Here is a 22,417-nt window from a genome sequence, read left to right on the forward strand (position 1 = left end):
ACTGACTGTCTTAGTTTGGGTTTCCTGAAGGCAGACCGTGAGACAAGATCGTAAGTGCTGGTGGTTTATGTAAGAGGTGAGCCTAAGACACCAAGTGAGGTGGAGAAGTGAGACAGGGAAGGGAGAAAAGCCAATACAGGGCACATGTATGAGGGGGTTACTGCTTTGGACACTTGGACTCACTCCCCGCCAGGAGTGACTGCAGAGAATATGCCTCTGAGTTGTCCCGGTGCTGGACAGGGAAGCAGAAATATTTATTTACTGACTTCTGGGGCCTTTAATTTCCAACCCCTCTGGATCACCCTGTACCTAAGCTGAGCATACTCCCATAGTACCAGAAAAATCCAGAGATCCAAAACCCTGAGCAGGTGAGTGGGAAGCGCTAGTGCGCACAGTCACTGTCTATGGCAGATGCAGGTGAACCTGGAGGTGGTACGGGGGGATGTGGGTGGGGCAGGCATGTTATCTACTACATCACCCTTATCTAAGTGCTCCCGGCCTTCCGAGAAATCCCCCCTCCAAGTAAACATGATCATCTTGTCTTCTAATGGTCAGAAACCATTTATCTGGCCACCTTATTTTATTTACCTTCTTAAATATTATTTCTGTCTCCCTAAATATACTGTAAAGCATTCAAGGGCAAAATTAAGGCCATTATCATTCTGTCATTCAACAAATATTTATTGAGCACTTACTCTGTGCTGGACTACCTTTAAGGTGCCAGGAATATAGCATCAAAGATAAAGAAAATCCTTGTCTTCAAGGAACTTGCATTTTAAAAGTAGAGCTAGACAATAAACACGTAAATAAATACTATAATTTCAAGTAGTGATAAGTGGCTCAAAGAAAAAGAAAGCAGGGTAAAGCGGATAGCATAATGGAAGTGCAGTACTCCTGGGGACCTTTGAGCAAAAGCCTGAATGAAATACAGGAGTAAGCCATGCAAGAATCTGGTGGAATGGCATTCAATCAAAGAGAATGTCAATGCAAATACCCTAGGGAATAACAGGAAGGCTGGTGTGACACTCAGCAGGACCTTATCTTTAAACAGTGCCTGGAACAAAAGAAAGGTACTCCAAGCTGACTGGATGGATAGATGGGTGGATATAACAGACAGAAGGATGGGAAAAATGACAGACTAGTGGATGAAGAAAGAAGAAAATAAAGCAGGTTCTATAGGTAGAGTGTGGTGCCAATGGTGCATTCAAAGCCAGACTTTGCAGAAATAGCAAATATTGAACCCAAAGCACCCAATGAGTAGCTATTAGACCAAGGAAGCAGTTGAAGGAGAAATATTCCTCTCTGGGCTTCAGCCAGTGAGAATCCTAGAAAACTGAGTGTGCTTATCTTTCTTTACATTCCCTGCAGGGGCCCAGCTTCTCCCCTATGGTGAGTATCCAATAACATTAAATGGTATTACAGTGGATTAATTAAACTTTGGTGGTTGGAAGCTAGTGAATCATTCCCTCCATCACATATTACCATGTTTACTCATCAGGGCTCCATTTTTAATAGCGGTCTTTTAATTAAAGCATGTCACCACGGTCCATTAGGGAAGAATTTGGAGGATGAGATGTGCATGTGGATGCGAGCATCATTTAATTCAGCAGTTCTTTACTGAGTGCCTACTATGTGCCTGACAAGTCTTGAGGTACTATAAGAGAATAAGGTGCAAGTGAAGGGCCTCAAGGAACTTACGCGATCAAACAAAGTGAATTCACACTCACAATCAACTGAGGAACATTGGCATATTAATCATTGCTTGCCAACTAACCAGAATTCTTTATTAGTAACTTCTCCCACCTAGTTTAATTTGGAAGAACCAGGCCAATCATAAGAAAAATTCTGGGGCTTTTCGTTTTCAGCAAAATATCCAGGGTATGCTGTGGCCTAGACCCTGATGCAGTCATATATCTTTGGGAAAGCCTCCCAAAACTTCTGAGCCTCAATCAGTCTCTTCAAGAATAAAAGGAGAGGTTGTTCTTATCCAAAGATTCTCTAGATTCCGGCTGTAACATTTTCTCATCTGTGACCCTCCAAACCTCCAGGCCCAGACCATGAGGATGGGTTTTCCAGAATGGTGGAAATTTCATCTAAAGTCACTCTAAGATTTTCACCCACCAGAGAAAGATCCTTTTCATTACATTCATGACATTTTGTTTTCTGAACTTTCAAAGAAGACCTGTTTGGAAGTAGGAGTAGTTACAATGCATGCACTATGTGTGCACTTAGATGAGGAGGAACAAACCACATACTACCAGAAACGCAGGCTCTATTCAGACCAGGTGAAAGGCATTGGAACTGGACCCTAAAGACTAGGTAATAGTTTGAGAGTAGGAGAAATAGGGGGAAAGAGCCCATTTTCAGCCTGATTCTAGCCATGTTCCAAGTATGGGTCCCCACTTTGCAACTGCATGACAAGCTCCCCCAGGAGGAGGGACCAGGTCTCTTTTTCTTTTGTCTGAGCTTCTTCCTTCCAGCTCTTCATTCCTTAGGCGAGCTCAGCCAGTCTCATAGGTTAGGGCCCACCTGTGTGATGATGACTCCCACATTTCCATCTCCAGCTCAGCACCTCTCTGTGGAGCTCTCTATTCAGTCAGCTACCTGCTTGGCACAGCACTTAGAGGCTTCAAGACATCACAAACAACGTGGACAAAATGAGGCTCCTATTTCTCTGTCCAGTCTGTTGATCCTTATTCTTCAGGTCTCAGTGTAGGAGTCACTTCCCCAGAATGTAAATATATATCTTACCCCAGAATGTGTGTGTGTGTGTGTGTGTGTGTGTGTATACACACACACACATATGAATATATTTATTTATATATATTTATATATACATATATAGGAATATATATTTATTTATATATATATTATATATATGAAGGAGGGGTCAGAACCTCTCTAATCCCTCTTCTATAAACACCCTAGGTTTTCCTTCACAAATGTTGTCACACATTGTCAGGAAATCTTTTCTGTGTTGTGATATCTTTTCTGTGAGGTATTTGATGAATGGTTGCCTGTCTTACTGGATTTTAAGTCCCATTGGACATAGATCAACCCCATTTGCTCACCATTGTCTCCTGAGTACCTGGGACTGTGCCTAGCACATAATAGGCCCCCAGTAAATATTTGTTAAGGGAAGGCACGGGTTCCCCCAACCCCAGCCAGTGTGCAAGATCCATTTCCGCATACCACCGGCACACAACATTCAGGCACTGGGAGCCGCACGGTGACAGAAGCTTGAACATTTTCTTCGTGTCAGGTTCTCAGTAAAGCTCTTTTCTCACATTGTCTAATATAATTCTTAAACCACCCTGGAAGAAATAGGTTTTACTGCTGTTCCCATTATATAGGTGGGGAAACATGGCTCAGAGGAAAGTGGCATGTCTAAGATCATACATCCTGCAGCGGACAGACAGACCAAACCCATGTTTTCACCAGCCTCTCATCTCACAAACAACACTAGGTTTGTTAATACCTGGGAACTCTGTGTAAGTGAGGTCCCTGGCTTGGTGTCAGAAGACCTGGGTTTGAGTCTTGACAATGTCCTTTGTAAGTAGCTTAAGGTAGCCCCTCAGTTTCCTGTGAGACACTGCACACAACATCCTTTAAACTGCCTTAAGAAAAGCAGCCCTACAAATGAAGACTCCATTGCCACTCCCCTTTGAAGCAGCTGCTCTTAGAGTCCTCTGCACTGCCTCATCTGAATTGAACTATCTCCCCACCTTCTGGCAGAATCAAAAACTAGAGGCTGCAGGCTGAAGAGGGCACCATTATTTTGTTTAACTCACAGAGTATTTAAAACTTTTTTTTAAGTTGTTGGGTAAATTCTAACAGGTTTTCTTAAGGGTCCAGATTTTTACCTTCTCTTGAAAAATTGGAAGCTCCTGCAACATCAGTCCCACAGCTCTGCGCGTCATTGACTGGCATCAATTGGTTGAGCCGAGAGGTAGCCATACTCTCTCCCCAATGTGCCACTGTCCCTACCTGAGGCTGGGAATCAGGTGTCACTTACCTTGACATCTGTTCCCTTATTTTTCCAACAGTGGGAATACATTTTTCTGCATTCATGTCTCTAACAGAACTAGGAAAAGCAAGCCTGGACCACAAGGATAGTGCAGTGAGAAATAATGTGAGTATAATTCTTGATGCAAGTGAAGAATAATCATGAGTTCAATATGGTTAAGTGCATGTGTTTCAAAACATCGCAGCCCAAACAAGGTTCAGCAAAAATACTACCCCCCAGCTCTATTTTGTTATGTTGCCTCTATGACCCCTGTAAGATTTTGAATTTCAGATGCTTGCTTCAGTTAAATAAAGAGTTTTCTAGATGAAGGCATGCAGTAGGTCTCTAACACTGAGCCACTGCCTCGTCCCTCTCAATTAACCTGTGTCTTTAAGTCCCTGTCTAATGCCTACTAGTAGCTAGGTCCCTGAGATCATAAAGACCCCAAGGCCCCAGGACCCTGAAGAGCCCAGGAAGTATCAGACCAGTGAACCAGACCTGAGGTCTCCTGTACTCTCCAGCTTCTGAACTATAGGAGAATCCCAAGGAAAACAGGGCAACAACAACTTATAATAAATAGTAATACTGCCAGACTCTTATTTGTATTTACCAGTTTGCAAAGCACTCTCATTCATCCAACAGTCATATGGCAAATATAAGTTGAGGCTCTATTATAGATCTAGGCCCTGTGGGCGTGATGTTATACTTGGTAGTCAAGATCCCTGACCTTAGGAAGCTTCCAGTCTGGCCAGGAAACATCAGAGAGCTAACATTTCTATAGCACTTTACCAGGAACCAGTCACTCTTCTAGGTGCTTTACACAGAGTAAGTCATTTACCCTTCACAGCAATTCTAGGAGATAAGTACTGCTGTTTTCCCCATTTCACAGATGAAGAAACTGAGGCTACAGAAGTTAAGTAAGCTCCTCAAGCTCAGTGGTGGAGCCAGCCATCTGACCCACAGAAGCATGTTGCTGGAGGCAGGCTTTTGGGACCGCAGACTGGGAAGCTGATATCTTCACCAGTGAAGATTTCCAAGGCCAACAGCATATGGCCAAATTGCATCACCCCATGGCCCTGGGCTCTTCTCCCTGTTCACACTAAAACTCAGAAACATTTATTCATGGGGGGAGTAGTCAGCACACTGGTTGCTCAGGTCTGAGAATGCCAGGGCTGAGCTAGCAGGGTTTGCAGGTCCCAAGGCAATTTGCATCTCCTGTTGGAAGTCTACCTCATCAAAGCAACGGAAATCAATGCAGTAAACAGTTATAATGAACTGACCTGCTCACACTCCCTGTCTCTTCCTGAGGAAGAGGAATCATGAGAGACACATTGTTTCCAAATCCTTCACCTCCTTCCCCCTTGCCTGATCCTCCCACAGGGAATCCTCTTTGCTCCTGTCAACAGTATTTGAGATGTTTCAGAGTTTTTATTGGATCTTCATTGTCGCTCTGTCTGTGAGGATTCAGTGAAGCGAAGATTTAAGGGCCAGAGAGAGGTGAAACTTCTACCAAGCATCAGCCATGGCTGCCCTGCTTTCCAGAGTACTGTCCACCGACCTCTGGGCCACAGGGACTAGAGAATGTCAGGGGACCATCTCATTTCATACATGTAAAAACTGAGGCACAGAGAGGGCAGGACCACCCAGCACAGGATCAGCACACTTCTCCAACATCAGTACACCCCACCTTTTCAGGCAGATACAGGAATCTCCTCCGCAGCAAAGTGTTGATAGGTGGGAAGCACTTCTGCCCTGCCCTTAGCTTTGGCATCCAAATGCTTGGGTTTTAATGCCTGACCCACCATTTCCTTGCTGTACAAGACCTTGAGAAAGCTAATTAACTTCTCAGTAACTGTTTTCTCACATATAAAACAGGGATGAAAATAAAAGTATGTGATCCATTGAGTTGTTGGAAGCTTTAATAAACACAGGAAAAAAAATTAGAATTGTGTCTACCACATAGTTAGTACTCAGTAAATGTCAGTGACTATGCCCATGATGAATACGGTGAATATGATTATGATAATCATGGGCATTATCCCTGGTGCTAAGAATCACTTCTACAGGAGTTTAGCTTCCCCTGACCTAGAACATTGAGGCAGGGCATGAACTCATTTTGCACTGAGAACCAGTCTAACACAGGCATGTTTTCTCTGTTTCACAGGTGTCAGTCACGTTCTCTGGATAAATGATAAGATTGAAAGTCCTTGAAGGCAGGAGACAGCCCTAGATATCGTTTTGTTGTCTGACACAATACCAAGCACAAATGATGTGCCTAAATCCTGGGTCTTTAATCCAAGGCCATCTACATGTGCCCTGGGCCTGTCAGCTCATGAAAACCAGCCTCTGTGGCAGTTGGGGTGCTAAGGAATTGCTCTAGTTGAGCTTCACTGGTTTTTACTCTTGGCTGTCATGCTTGGATCTCTTGATTATGTTCCACCAGTTCACCCCCTGCCTCTGGGCTGAAAGATTTGGTGTTCTTTCTAAGTTTTCTTGCATGCTTTGTGGCTTAGAACAACGTCTTTCCCATATATTGCTAGCCCTTTCCATCTCAAATGTTGACTCAGATTATTGGCTCAGGGCACAGCCACTGGCTCCAGCTCTCAACCCTGTAGAATCTCACCTATCCCCGGCACCCAGCATAGACACCCACCCCTTCAACTCTACCAAGCCAGGGAGTAGAGAGTAGTTGTCTTTTCCATCCATTCTCTCCCGTCCCCTCCTTGTCTAATTTCTAAGAGTTAAGAGTGGGCACTTTTCCAACATTTCTGTGGTTACAGGTAACTATGTCACTCAATCCTGGCCACATGAGGTGGGACACTAGCCCATTGGAAGAGTTTTCTTCTTAATAGAAGAGAGAAATCTGTAAGAATAATCCCCCATTGTTCCTACCTTGGGTGCTATTAAGTGAGGCCTTGATGCTTGAACCTGTGGCAATGATCTTGCAACATGAGGAAAGGGTCACAAGAATTGCAGAGATACTGACTGGAGCCCTGAGCTGTTAAATAAACCAACTCCAAATCAATGGGAATGGGGTATGGAACCACCAGTCTCTAGATTTTCTGTGACAAGGAACAATTAAGCTTCCATATTTCTTAAGCCAATTTTAGTCAAGAGCTCAGTTAGTTGCAGGCAGAAGCATTCCAAAGTTTTATCAAGTAAGCATCAATTTGCCTATCACAAACTTTATCAAGGTGTTGGTAGACTCTACCTTGTAGACATAATGTGATCTACTAGGAATCTATGTAGAAAATTCAAGAATCCAAGAATTTGGGAGAAAACTTAAAAGTCGTCCATATCTGACATATAGATCAATGGAATAAAATTGAGGGTCCAGAAACAAACTCTCATATTTATGGTCAACTGATTCTCAACAAGGGTGCTAAGACAATTCAATGGGGGAAATAATAGGCTTTTTGCCAAATAGTGTTAGATAACGGAATATATCCACATGCAAAATATGAATTCAGAACCCTATCACACACCATATAAAAAAACAGCTAAAATGGGTCAAATATCTAAATGTAAGCACTAAAACTACTAAACTTTAAAAGAGAATGCATGCATAAATCCATGACCTTGGATTAGGCAATGGTTTCTTAGATATGACACCAAAAGCAATCAAAGAAAAAGACATATAAATTGGACATTAACAAAATTTTAAAATTTTGTGCTTCAAAGAACATCATCAAGAAAATTTAAAAAAACCTGGAATACTGTATACATTTTCTCCAAAAAAGTTACACAAATAGCCAATAAGCTCACAACGTGCTTCTCTGCTGAGTCCAGAGAGAGCAAGATACTACTACTCAACTAGCCCTTTAGACAGCCACCACCAACACATAGGAACTGGCACATGGGATGAAATGTGTTTACCATTCCCAATCTAGGACAGTGGTACCCAAAGGAAATGTTGGTGACTATGCCCATGATGAATGCTTATAAACCAACATTTCCTTTGTTTTGTAAAACATTTGAAGCCATGTCCGTGGACACAGAGGAAACCATGACGGCACTGGAATATCTATTTCTGTCCTTGAGATGATGCTAAGACTAGGATATCCCTGTGTCTAGGAACTCACTACTATTGTACTGGTGTATCTCAGTCCATCTTTGAGGAACAAAAAGAAGAAGTTCTATTTTTTTATTTCAACTTTTATTTCAGATTCAGAGGGTACATGTGCAGGTTTGTTGCAAGGGTATATTGCATGATGCTGAGGTTTGGGGTACAATTGAACTCATCCAGGTAGTGAGCATAGTACCCAATAGGTAGTTTTTCAACCCTTGCCCCTCTCCTTCCATCCCTCTCTTATAGTCCCCAGCATCTAGTGTTCCCATCTTTATGCCATGTATACTCAATGTTTAGCTCCCGCTTATAAGTGAGAACACGCAGTATTTGGTTTTCTGATTCTGTATTAATTCTCTTAGGATTATGGCATCCAGCTGCATCCATGTTGCTGCAAAGGACATAATCTCATTATTTTTTATGGCTGTAGAGTATTCCATGGTACATATGTACCACATATTATTTATCCAATCCACTGCTGATGAGCACCTAAGTTGATTCCATGCCTTTCCTATTGTGAATAGTGCTGTGATGAACATAAGAGTGCAGGTGTCCTTTTGGTAGAATATTTATTTTCCTTTGGGTATATCCCCAGTAATGATATTGCTAAGTTGAATGATAACTCTATTTTTAGTTCTTTGAGAAATCTCCTAACAGCTTTCCACAGTGCGTGAACTAATTACACTCCCACCAACAGTGTAAAAGCATTGGCTATTCTCCGCAACCTCGCCAACATCTGTTGTTTTTTTACTTTTTAGTAATAGCCATTCTGACTGATGTGAGATGGTATTTCATAGTGGTTCTTATTTGTATTTCTCTGATGATTAGTGATGTGGACCATTTTTTATATGTTTCTTGGCCACTTGTATGTCTTCTTTTGAAAAGTGTTTGTTCATGTCCTTTACCCACTATATAATGAAGTTGTTTTTCACTTGTTGATTTGTTTAAGTTCCTTATAGACCTTTGTCAGGTGCATACTTTGCAAATATTTTTTCCCTTTCTGCAGGTTGTCTGTTTACTCTGTTGATAGTTTCTTTTGTTGTGCAGAAGCTCTTTAGTTTAATTAAGTCCTACTTGTCAATATTTGTTTTTGTTGCAATTGCTTTTGAGGACTTAGTCATAAATTCTTTGCCAAGGCCAATGTCCAAAAGGGTATTTCCTAGATTTTTTTCTAGGGTTTTTATAGGTTGAGGTCTCAGATTTAAGTCTTTCATCCATCTTGAGTTAAGTGATAAGTGCACACAAATTAAGGGTCTTTTTTAAGTATTTTTAACTTTTTTAAAGTATTTTTTTAAGTATTTTTAACTTTTATTTTAGATTCAAGGGTACATGTGCAGGTTTGTTACATAGGTAAATTCATATTACAGGGATTTGTTGTATGGATTATTTCGTCACGCAGGTATTATGCCTCATACAAAACAGTTTTTTTTTCTGCTCCTCTCCCTCTTCTCTTCCTCCACTCTCAGGTATGCTCCGGTGTCTCCTGTTGCCCTCTTTGTGTCCATGTGCTCTCATCATTTAGCTCCCACTTATACGTGAGAACATGTGGTATTTGGTTTTCTGTTCCTGAGTTAGTTTGCTAAGGATACTGGCCTCCAGTTTCATCCACGTTCCTGCAAAGGGCATAGTCTCATTATTTTTTATGGCTTTGTAGTATTCCATGGAGTATATGTACCACATTTTCTTTATCCAGTCTACTGTTTAGGTTAATTCCATGTCCTTGCTATTGTGAATAATGCTGTGACAAACATACACATGCAGGTGTCTTTATGGTAGAATAATTTACATTCTTTTGGGTATATACCCAGTAGTGGGATTGCTGGGTTGAATGGCAGTTCTGTTTTTAGCTCTTTGAGGAATTGCCACACTGCTTTCCACAATGGTTGAACTAATTTACACTCCTACCAACAGTGTATAAGCATCCTCTTTTCTCTGCAACCTTGCCAGCATCAGTTATTTTTTGACGTTGTAGTAATACCCATTGTGACTGGTGTGAAATGGTATCTCATTGTGGTTTTGATTTGCAATCCTATAATGATCAGTCATGTTGAGCTTTTTCTATATGCTTGTTGGGCACATGTATGTCTTCTTTTGGAAAGTATCTGTTCATGTCCTTTGCCCACTTTTTAATGGGGTTGTTTGTTTTTTTCTTGTAAATTTGTTTAAGTTCCTTACAAATGCTGGATATTTTTAGGTCTTTGTCAGATGCATAGTTTGCAAATATTTTCTCCTATTCTGTAGGTTTTCTGTTTACTCTGTTAGTTTATTTTGCTGTGCAGAAGCTGTTTAGTTTAATTAGATCCCATTTGTCAATTTCTGCTTTTGTTGCAATTGCTTTTGGTGTCTTCAACATGAAATCATTGCCTGTGCCTATGTCCAGAATGGTATTGCCTAGGTTGTCTTCTAGGGGTTTTATAGTTTGGGATTTTACATTTAAGTCTTTGTTCCATCTTGAGTTGATTTTTGTGTATGGTGTAAGGAAGGGGTCCAGTCTCAATCTTCTACATATGGCTAGCCAGTTATCCCAGCACCATTTATTGAGTAGGTTTTCCCTCTTGCTTGTTTTTGTCAGCTTTGTCAAAGGTGTGCAGCCTTATTTCTGGGCTGTCTACTCTGTTCTATTGGTCTATGTGTCTGTTTTTTTTACCAGTACCATGCTGTTCTGGTTACTGTAATCTGGTAGTATAGTTTGAAATCAGGTAATGTAATGCCTCCAGTTTTATTCTTTTTGCTCAGGATTGCTTCGGCTAGTCAGGCTCATTTTGGTTCCATATGAATTTTTAAACAGTTTTTTCTAGTTCTGTGAAGAGTGTAATTGGTAGTTTGATAGAAATAGCATTGAATCTATAAAAATTTCTTCAGGCAGTATGGCCATTTTTACAATATTGATTCTTTCCATCCACAAGCATGGAATGTTTTTCCACTTGTTTGTGTCATCTCTGATTTCTTTGAGCAGTGTTTTGTAATTCTCATTGTAAAGATCTTTTACTTTCCTGGTTAGCTGTATTTATTCTTTAGATCTTTTATTCTTTTTGTGGAAATTATGAATAGGATAGCGTTCTTGATTTGGCTCCGGGCCTGGTTGTTGTTGGTGTATAGGAATACTAATTATTTTTATATTAATACATTGATTTTGCATCCTAAAATTTTGCTGGAGTTGTTTATCAGCTTAAGGAGCTTTCGACTGAGACTATGGGGTTTTGTAGATATAGCATCATGTCATCTGCAAACAGAGATAGTTTTACTTCCTCTCTTCCTATTTGGGGGCTTTTTATTTCTTTATCTCTCCTGATTGCTCTGGCCAGGACTTCCAATAGTACGTTGAATAGGAGTAGTGAGAGAGGACATATTTTTCTTTTTCTGCTTCTCAAGGGGAATGCTTCCAGATTTTGCCCATTCAGTAAATCTTGGCTGTGGGTTTGTCATAGATGGTTCTTATTATTTTGAGGTACATTCCTTCAATACCTAGTTCGTTGAGAGTTTTTAACATGAAGGGATATTGAGTTTCATTGAAAGCCTTTTCTGCATCTACTGAGGTGATCATGCGGTTTTTGTCTTTAGTTCTATTTGATGAATCATATTTATTGATTTGTGTATGTTGAACCAATCTTGCATCCCAGGGATGAAGCCTACTTGATCATGGTGGATTAACTTTTTGATGTGCTGCTGGATTTGGTTTGTTAGTATTTTGTTAAGGATTTTTGCAACAATGTTCACCAGGGATATTAGCCTCAACTCGTTGTGTCTCTGCCAGGTTTTGGTATCAGGATGATGCTGGCCTTATAGAATGAGTTGGGGAGAAGTCCCTCCTCCTCAGTTGTTTTGTAAGAGTTTCAGTAAGAAAGGTACCAATTCTGGTAGAATTTGGCTGTGAATCCCTCTGGTCCTGGACTTTTTTTTTATTGCTATGCTATTTATAACTGATTCCATTTGAGAGCTTGTTATTGGTCTTTTCAGGGATTCAATTTATTCCTGGTTCAGTCTTGGGAGGTGTATGTGTCCAGGAATGTATCCACCTCTTCTAGATTTTCCAGTTTGTTTGCATAGAGGTGTTCATAGTAGTCTCTGATGGTTTTTTCTATTTCTGTGGGGCAGTGATAATATCCCCTTTGTCATTTCTAATTGTGTTTATTTGGATCTTCTCTCTTTTCTTTATCAGTCTAGCTAGCAGTCTACCTGTTTTATTATTTTTTTCAAAAAAAAACTAACTTCTGGATTAATTGATTGATCTTTTGGATGGATTTTTGTGTCTCAATCGCTTTCAGTTCAATATGATTTTGGTTATTTCTTGTCTTCTGCTAATTTTGGGGTTGCTTTGCTCTTGCTTCTCTAGTTCTTTTAGTTGTGATGTTAGGTTGTTAATTTGAGATCTTTCTAACTTTTTGATGTGGGCATTTAATGCTATAAATTTCTCTCTTAACTCCACCTTAGCTGTGTCAAAGAGATTCTGGTATGTTGTATCTTTGTTCTTGTTAGCTTCAAAGACCTTTCTATTTCTGCCTTAATTTCATTATTTAACCAAAAGTCACTCAGGATCAGGTTGCTTAATTTCCATGTAATCGTATGGTTTTGAGTGATTTTCTTAGTCAAATTCTATTTTTATTGCTCTGTGATCTGAGAGAGTGGTTGGTATGATTTTGGTTCTTTTGCATTTGCTGAGGATTGTTCTATGCCCAACTGTGTGGTCAATTTTAGAGTACATGATATGTGGTTATGCGAAGAATGTATATTCTGTTATTTGAGGGTAGAGAGTTCTGTAGATGTCTGTCAGCTCCATTTGGTCCACTGTTGAATTCAGATCCTGAATATCTGTGTTAATTTTCTGCCTCAATGATCTGTCTCATACTGTCAGTAGGGTATTGACCTTTCTCACTATTATTGTATGCGAGTCTAAGTTTCTTCATACTTGCTTTATGAATCTGTGTGCTTTTGTGTTAGGTGCTGCATATATATTTAGAATAGTTAGGTCTTCTTGTTGAATTGAACCCTTCACCATTATATAATGCCCTTCTTTGTCTTTTTTTTTATTTTTGTTGTTTTAATGTCTGCTTTGTCTGAAATTAGGATCACAACTCCTGCTTTTTTCAGTTTTACATTTTCTTGGTAGATTTTTCTCTTTCCCTTTATTTTGAGCCTATGGGTGTCATTGCATATGAAATGGGCCTCTTGAAGACAACATATTATTGGGTCTTGCTTCTTTATCCAGCTTGCCACACTGTGTCTTTTAATTGGAACATTTAGCCCGTTTGCATTCAAGGTTAGTATTGATATGTGTGGATTTGGTCCTGTCATCATGTTGTTAGGTGGTAATTATGTCAACTTGTTTGTGTGGTAGCTTTATGATGTCACTGGTCTGTGTATTTGTGTTTTTGTAGTGGCTGGTAATAGTCTTTCCTTTCCATATTTAGTGCTTCTTTCGGGACTCCTTGTAAGGCAGGTCTGGTGGCAATGAATTGCCTCAACATTTGCTTGTCTAAAAAGGATTTTACTTCTCTTTTGCTTGTGAAGCTTAGTTTGGCCAGATCTAAAATCCTTGGTTGGAATTTCTTTTATTTAAGAATGTTGAATATAGGCCCCCAATCTCTTCTGGCTTGTAGGGTTTCTGCTTAGAGGTCCACGTTAGTCTGATGGGCTTCCCTTTTAGGTGACCTGTCCTTTCTCCACAGTTGCCTTTAACATTTTTTTCTTTCATTTCAACCCTGGAGAATCCGATGGTTGTGTCTTGGGGAATTATCTTTTTGTGAAGTTTTTGCAGGGGTTCTCTGCATTTCCTAAAGTTTAATGTTGGCCTCTCTAGCTATGTTGGGGAAGTTCTCAGGGATGATATCTTGAAATATGTTTTCCAAGTTGCTTCCATTCTCCCCATCCTTTTCAGGGATGCTAATGAGTCACAGATTCAGTCTCTCTACATAATATCATATTTCTCAGAGGTTTTATTCATTCCTTTTCATTCTCTCTTCTTTATTCTTGCCTGACTGTCTCATTTCAGAAAGCTAGTCCTCAAGCTCTGAGATTTTTTTCTTAGCCTGGTCTATTCTACTGTTAATACTTGGAATAGCATTATGAAATTCTTGTAATATATTTACAATTACCAGCTCTGTCAAGTCAGTTATGTTATTTTCTATACTGGCTATTTTTTCTGTCAGTTCCTATATCATTTTATTGTGATTCTTAGCTTCCTTAGGTTGGGTTTCAACATTCTCCTGAGTCTTAATGATCTTCATTTCTACCCATATTCTGAATTCTAGTTCTGTCATTTCAGCCATCTCAGCCCAGCTAAAAACACTTGCTGGAGAACTAGTGTGGTTGTTTGGAGGAAAGAAGACACTCTGGGTTTTTGAGTTGTCAGAGTTCTTGTGCTAGTTCTTTCTCATCTGTGTGGGCTGATGTTCCTTCAGTCTTTGAAGTTGCTGACCTTTGGATTTTTTTTTTCTTTTATCCTATTTGATGACCTTAGGGGTTTGATTGTGGCATAAGGTGGATTCAGTCAACTGACTTCATTTCTAAAAGATTTTAGGGAGCCAAGGCTCAGCTCAGGACTCCTGGGCCACATTCTCTAACTCTGGGAGACTGGTATTGAGCCCCAGCTTTGTTCCCTGACTCCTCGAGGTTAGGAACCTGATGCACTGGAGGGGCCAAGATGCTGCTGGACCACTGGTCACAGTGCTCTGGTGGATGGTGCCAGCCAAAGCACTTCATAGGGCAGTGGCAGTGAGCTCTGTCCTCATTTGCACATGCCAGTAGCAGCGCAGTGGCAGTGCAGCAGGGTGCACACTCAGTTGCAGCAGGGTGTTAGTGGGTGCTGGGGTGCTGGCCTCTGTGCAAGTGTTCACAGCAGCAGCAGTGGCAGCACAGCTTGGGGTGGGCCCCACTGGACACTGGGCAACTGTGCATGAATTAGCACCAACGGTGGTGTTCAGCACGGAGGCAGGGTGCTAGTGGGGGCAGAACTGTGTGTACCCTTGTGCATGTACATGAGGGCAGCAGTGGCTACTCAGGGTGGGGACAGGTCCACTGTTTCAGCTGGGGTCGGGCATTGGCAGGCAAGGCTAGCAGGCTTCATGCCTACTAATACTCTGACAACAATGGCAGTGGGGTGTGGGGGGCAGTGCACTCATGTCAGCAGCAGTGGCATGTCAGGGTGCCTGCACACACATATTCTGGTAGAGAAGGAAAGGCAAAGTCCACCTGCACAAGGTCCACATGTGCTGGCAAAGTGATGTGGGGTGACCCTGGGTGAGTATATATAGGCAAAGTGGCACAGGGGAGGCTACAGTAGGGGAAGAGCAGGGGTGGAGTTAGTGTGTGTCCATGGGTGGCTCTGCTGGAGCACTCTGCCGGTCAGGTACAGCCTGCCAGCCCAGAAGCTATGATGCAGGCCAAGGCAGTACCTGACGGCTGCACTGCAAGCAGTTGTGGCCAGGCTGGGGCCCCAGGAGAGGCCATCAGACTAAGGGGTGCTCAGATCAGAATAGTCCTGTCTCATGGGCAAGATCACCCTGCAGTTCTGGTCTAACGGTTCCCCTAGGGCTATAGTCTCTTATGGCAGCAAGTTGAGCCTAAAAGGATGGGCATCCGTGGCCATGCTTCACTACAGATGCTCCTACACCAAACCCTCTGGGCTCCACACTACCTGGAGTTCTTCCCCATCTCTTCTCTAAGCAGCAATTCCTGCCAATTCAAGTGTCCATGGTAGTCGAGTGGTCACCTCCTGGTGGAATTCCAGAGGCCCAAAGTTAGAGCAGGTTGCTCCTTGCCTGTTGAACTCACCCCTTCATGCAGGAGTCATTGAGGAGCAGGAATGAGTCCCAGTGTGCAGAAGCCCCTTGCAGGGTTCCCAGCTTCCTCCCCCTTCAGCCCAGCCTCTGTGTCTTCCTTCTGTTCACCCTGAATGCCTTCCCTCTGAAGACATACTAGGAGTGTGCCAGTCTTCCTGATATCCCAGTCCCTCAGTGAGAGATGTTCCTCCTGGCTGTGTCTAGTCAGCAGCCATCTTGGAGCTTGTCCTCTGAGCTCAGTTTCATTCTCCTGCATATGGATAGTCAATTACTCCAGCATCATTTACTGAATATGGACTTTCTCCATTGCTTATTTTTGTCAACTCTGTCAAAGATCAGTTGGTTGTAGGTGTGCAGCTTTATTTCTGGGTTTTGTATTCTGTTCCATTGGTCTATGTGTCTGTTTTTGTACCAGTACCGTGCTGTTTTGGTCACTGTAGCCTTGTAGTACAGTTTGAAGTCAGGTAATGTGATGCCTCTGGCTTTGTTCTTTTTGCTTAGGATGGCTTTGGATATTTGGGCTCTTTTTTCTGGTTCCATATGGATTTTAGAAGTTTTTTCTAATTCCGTGAAAAATGACATTGGTAGTTTGATCAGAAGAGCATTGAATCTGAAGACTGATTTGGCAGTATGGACTTTTTAAAGATATTGATTCTTCCAAATCATGAGTATGGAATGTTTTTCCATTTGTTTGTGTCATCTATGATTTCTTTCAGAAGTATTTTGTAGTTTTTCTTGTAAAGATGTTTCACTTCCTTGGTTAGATGTATTACTAGGTATTTGTGTGTGTGTGTGTGTGGCGATTGTAAATGAGATTAGGTTCTTGATTTAGCTCTCAGCTTGAACATTATTGGTGTATAGAAATGCTGGTGATTTTTGTACATTGATTTTGTATCCTGAAACTTTACTGAAGTCACTTATCAGTTCCAGGAGCCTTTTGGCAGAGTCTTTAGAGTTTTCTAGGTATAGAAACATATCATCAGTGAAGGGAAATAATTCATCTTCCTCTTTTCCTATTTGGATGCCTTTTATCTTTTCTCTTGCCAGATTGCTCTGGCTAGGACTTCCAGTACTATGTTGAATAGGAGAGGTGAGAGTGGGCATCCTTGTTTTATTCTAGCTCTTGAGAGGAATGCTTCCAGGAAAAAGTTCTATTTCGCAAGTAATCAAAGAAATGTAAAACAAAGCAATGAACATTTGTTTTTCATCCATAATATTAACAATTAGTTAAAATATAATATTCAGTGGTGACAAGGGTATGGTAAGATAGACTCAAGTTCTCACTGGAATAAAATGTAGTCCATCTATGGAATAAAGTTGAACAATGTGCTCTTAAACCCGGTCATTCCATCCTTATTCTTATCACAAAACACAGAGATGAAGATGGGTGTTAATTATATAAAGTCATTAATCAAGATTCTTATTGTACAAGCCAGTAATTGAAACAACTTATATGTTCAGCAAGATGGGAATTGTTGACCCTATGGAAGAGAAGAATGATAGATACCGGCAGCTGGAAATGGGTGGGGGGAATGAAAAGAGGTTGGTTAATGGGTATAAACTTACATTTAGATAGAAGGAATAAGTCCTACATTTAGATAGGAATAAACATACATTTAGATAGAAGGAATAAGTCCTAGTGGACACAGTAAGGTGACTATAGTAAACAATTTATTGTATATTTCAAAATAGCTAGAAGGGAAGATTTGAAATGCTTTGAACACAAAGAATTAATAAATGTTTGAGGTGATGGATATCCTAAATACCTTTATTTGATCAGTACACATCACATGCATGTATCAAAACATCACATGTACCCCATAAATATGTATAATTATGTATGAATAAAAAAAGAAAAGAAAGAGGGGAATGGTTACATAAGTTATAATATACCTATATACCTATATGCTAGAATGGATTTTGAAATAGTTGGATGGCATCACCATATAACGTTACATTTAAAAACCACGGTCCCGGCCAGGCATGGTGGCTCACACCTGTAATCCTAACACTTTGGGAGGCCAAGGCAGGCAGATCACCTGAGGTCAGAAGTTCAAGACCAGCCTGGCCAACATGGCGAATCCCCGTCTCTACTAAAAATATAAAAATTAGCCAGGTGTGGTGGTGGGCACCTGTAATCCCAGCTACTCAGGAGGCTGAGGCAAAAGAATCACTTGAAACCAGGAGGCAGAGGTTGCAGTGAGCTGCGATTATGCCACTGCACTTTAGCCTGGGTGACAGAGCAAGACCCTGTCTCAAAAAGAAAAAACCAAGGTCCAACATCAAGATGTACTTGATTTCTAATTACATAAAAAACTTTACTAATTCATAGAAATGTGACTGGGAAGAAATACAGCAAAGCACTGATAATCACAGTTACTGGACAGTGGGATGAACAGTAATGCATATTTCTGTCTGTATTCTTTCCTATACTATCCAAATTTTCTCAAATAATTATACATTTTCTTTTTTAGAGGAAAAACGGCATTATTACAAAAAAGAAAGGAGCCGAAGATCTTAAGTCACCATGGCTCCTTCTATTGCCAGCTGAGCTGTGTCTCCCAAGCTCGCTGACCTTCAGAGGCCTTGTTCATAAAATAAGGACAATGGTATCTAAGAGTCTTCACAGAATTGCTGTGAAGATAAAATAAGAAAACTACATGCTTTGTAAATTGTAAAGCATTGTACAAATGTTAGCTGTTACTAACATTATAACACAAAATTAATTCCAATAATCTGAGAGAAGAGAAAAGAAATTGATAATAAGATACCTCAGGCTTTGACATAGGAACTAGGAAAATACAAGAATGAGCTCAGAATAGAAAGAAGTAAAACATCCACAGGAATCCTGGAGAATGTTCACTAGCATATCTCAGGAAGCTCAGAGAAAACATTTAACAAGAAGCCAAAAAAAAAAAAAAAATTCACAAGGCAACCAAATATTAACAGCACTGCTTAGCTAACAAGCCACACATGATATTCTGTCTTCAGGTTTTTTAGCTTTCTGTTTTGTTTTGTTTTGTTTTGTTTTTTCAAGTCTTCTGAAAATTGAGAAATGGTCAAGTTGGGAGAATGGAGGAGTTCACTCATTGTGACAGGCAGATAAAAATCAGAGATAACTTAGGTCAAAATCTATTGAAGAAGCATCCTGCTCCAAAAGTCAAAATCAGCACCCCAAGGGAGAAAACTGGAGGATAGAGAGGGCACTTAATGATCACAGGGCAAGGACTGGACTCAGAAATGACAAGGACCCAGCAAAAGGATTCAAATTCTTTACCTTGCAAAGGAAAATGCCTGTGGCTAGTCATTGCTGCCCACTCCTTCCTATGTGAGACTCTCCTTTCTTGCTTCTTGAGTGCTCACCTGTCCCACTTCCCTGCAGCTCCCTCTCTGACTTCCCTTCCCTCCTTACCTCCCCACTCCACACTGTGCCTGCTCCAAGGGTCCTTTTTCACTCCCTGCTCTTGCCTATCCTCCCTGTTATTTCTCCCTGTCCCAGCTAACACCTTCAAATCTACATCTCCATGCAGGATCGTTTCTCAACTCCCTTACCATCTCTCTAAATGCCTCTCGGACACACCCCCCCACCAGAAGTCCTGCTGCCCCTGGAAACTAAGCCTGCAGCCAAATGCGTCTTCTTTTTTTTTTTTTTAATTATACTTTAAGTTCTAGGGTACATGTGCACAACGTGCAGGTTTGTTACATATGTATACATGTGCCATGTTGGTGTGCTGCACCCATTAACTGGTCATTTACATTAGGTATATCTCCTAATGCTATCCCTCCCCTCTCCCCCAACCCCACAACAGGCCCCAGTGTGTGATGTTCCCCTTCCTGTGCGTCTTCTAAAAAAAACGCAAACAAACCAGTGAAAGTGGGTTCAGTGGATCCTTACTTGCTAGTCCTGATAACAATTCTGCTAGAAACAATTTCCTCTTGTGCTTCTTCTTCTCATCCCAAACTAAACTGATCATGTCCCAAATACTATTAATACAATCTTTCATATTTTTTTCTATCAGGCCCTTCCACCTGCCCCCATCCCAGTCCAGGGATTGATAGGTCACTGTGGCAGCTTCCTGATTACCTGCTCATCACTGCATCTCCTCTCCCCAATCACTTGTAAATGCCACTGTCAAAGGGAGTTTTGCAAGACAACACTTTCTCCTCACTTGGATTCTCCCAACCAAGGCTTTCAATGACTACCTTAAAGGCCTATTAGATAAAGAACAAATGCTTTTCCTAACATTCAAGCTCTTGAGTCCTAGCTAAGGGCTGGATGGATGGAAATGTCTGGGCCAAGTTCAAGGGTTGGGCCAAGATGGTGGCCAACATTAGATTTCAAGCATGAAGTCTAGGGATACCAGATGTCATGAGCTAACTGGGCATGGGCAGGGTTGTTGATGGTCAAAAAAAGAGTCAAGTCTTGGGAAAGAATGTAATTGTCAACATTTGAGCATAAAGAACAACCTCCCAAAGCAGAATCATTCCAGAAATGGAAAGGAACACAGAGATGAGAGGCAGGAGGGTGGGCTTCAGAAACAAGGACCAGGTAGGCAGAAGCCAAAGTTGGGGCCAAAGAGGCCCTTCCCATGAGCAGACCAGAAGTGTGCTTCCTCAGAGCCCAGGAGGCTGAGGTTGGGCAACGTAGTGAATGTGAAGCCAACTCTGTGGAGCACTTGCTCCCCACACAGTGCTCACTCTTCTCCATAGAATAAGGCAAGCTGTAGCTCTGACAAAGGCAAGAGTGTAGCTTCTGGAAAATTAACCTAAAACTATAGAAGCCACCCAAAGCATAGAAAGCATCCATTCATCAACTGACGAATGGATAGACAAAATGTTGTATATCCAATACAATGGAATATTATTCAGCCATAAAAAGGAATGAAGTATGTTGCATACTGCAACATGATCATACCTTGAAAGCATTTTATGCCAAGTGAAAGAAGCCAGAAACAAAAGGCCACATATTGTAAGATTTCATTTATATAAAATGTCCAGCATATGCAGATCTCTAGAGACAGAAAGTATCACAGATTGGTGATTGCTTAGGGCTGGGAAGATTGGGAGGCTAGTGGGTAATAATTAAGATGTATGGGGTTTCCTTTTGGGGTAATAAAAATGTTGTAAAATTGATGGTGGATGAATGTACAACTCTATACTAAAAAGACACTGAATTATACACTGTAAATGGTAAATTGTATGTTATATGAATTATATCTCAATAAAGCTGCTTTTTTAACAAAGGTGGCAGTTGGTTCAAAGTAGGCTTCAATTCTACACGACCAAAGAAAGAATCGAAAAATAAGTCAGCAAGGAAAAAGTGAATTTTATAACACCTCTATCCTGGCAGCTGTGGAAAGCCCAAAGACGTGCTATGTAACCTTTTCTGTCTCCATTGCGAGATTATTTTCTTTTCTCTGCCCCTTGGTGCTACCTCTGCAGCTTATACATATTTCTGTTTCTCCTTCAATAGCAATAGATTATAACTGTTGGCCACCCTAGCTGCTCCCCTACTACACACTGTGGCTCTCAGAGGACTGAGACCGTTCCCTATTGGCTTCTATATCTCTAGTCGCTGGCACAAGATTGATGCTGAATAAATAACTGTTGAATTGATATTAATCTTATAAATCCTGGTCCCTTTTATCTAAAAAATCTTACTATCTGATGAGAAACTAGTAACACTAGTTGCGATGAGGAGAACTCAGTAGTTAGGGAGAGGGATGGGAGAGAAGCATTTTGCACACCCTTTAGTACCTCTGGAATTTCATGTATGTCAATATGTCACCTTCTCCCCACATAAATTAATTCGATGTTTTAAATTGTTTAAAAATATATCATTTATTAGCAAAGACACAGAATTCATGCATTTGACAAAACAGAGAACTGTAGAATGTGACAAAGCTCTCAGGAGAGCAGACTCAGACAGCAAACTCTTCAGTGGGAGGCTCAGGGGAGTGGAAATCAAAGTTCCCAGGAGAGCAGAGTGGAGAGAATTATAGCTCTCTTCTCATAATTCTAAGGAAGCAATTGTAGTTCTCCATTCATTCTTGGTAATGACAACAGGGTTTCTCCACCAGCCTCAACAATCAGACCACCGCCAGTCTCAAGACTGATACAGATTCATCCGCATCATGTGGCATTCACATCCTTGCTGCCATGCCCACCTGTCCACTCAGGAGGACAGCTGCTACAGCCAGAAACTGGGAGAGAAGACCTCATTGCTGGGCAGAATTACTCACTAACTAGTACAGAATACGAAGACCACCCTCGCCACACAAGGAGAGGCACACCTGGAAGCACTGGAAGAGAGGCTAACCTCATCCGCCATGCCCTTTCCTCCTTTCCTTGAAGGTTTTTCCCCTCTCTTGGGTCCCCTTATGCACATTAAGACCCCTGGACCCTCATGCTGCACCTCACTGTCCCTAAGCAGTGACCCACATCACAGTGAGAAAATAGAAAATAATGGGACCCAAATGTCTGCAAAAGACACCAGCCCTCACAGGGAGCCAGCCAGCATCTGGTTGGGGTACACTTTGAAACGGCCTGTAGATGTCTCAGCCTCCC

This window comes from Pongo abelii, chromosome 5 (assembly GCF_028885655.2).
Source record: "Pongo abelii isolate AG06213 chromosome 5, NHGRI_mPonAbe1-v2.0_pri, whole genome shotgun sequence".
NCBI classification, from domain to species: Eukaryota; Metazoa; Chordata; class Mammalia; order Primates; family Hominidae; genus Pongo; species Pongo abelii.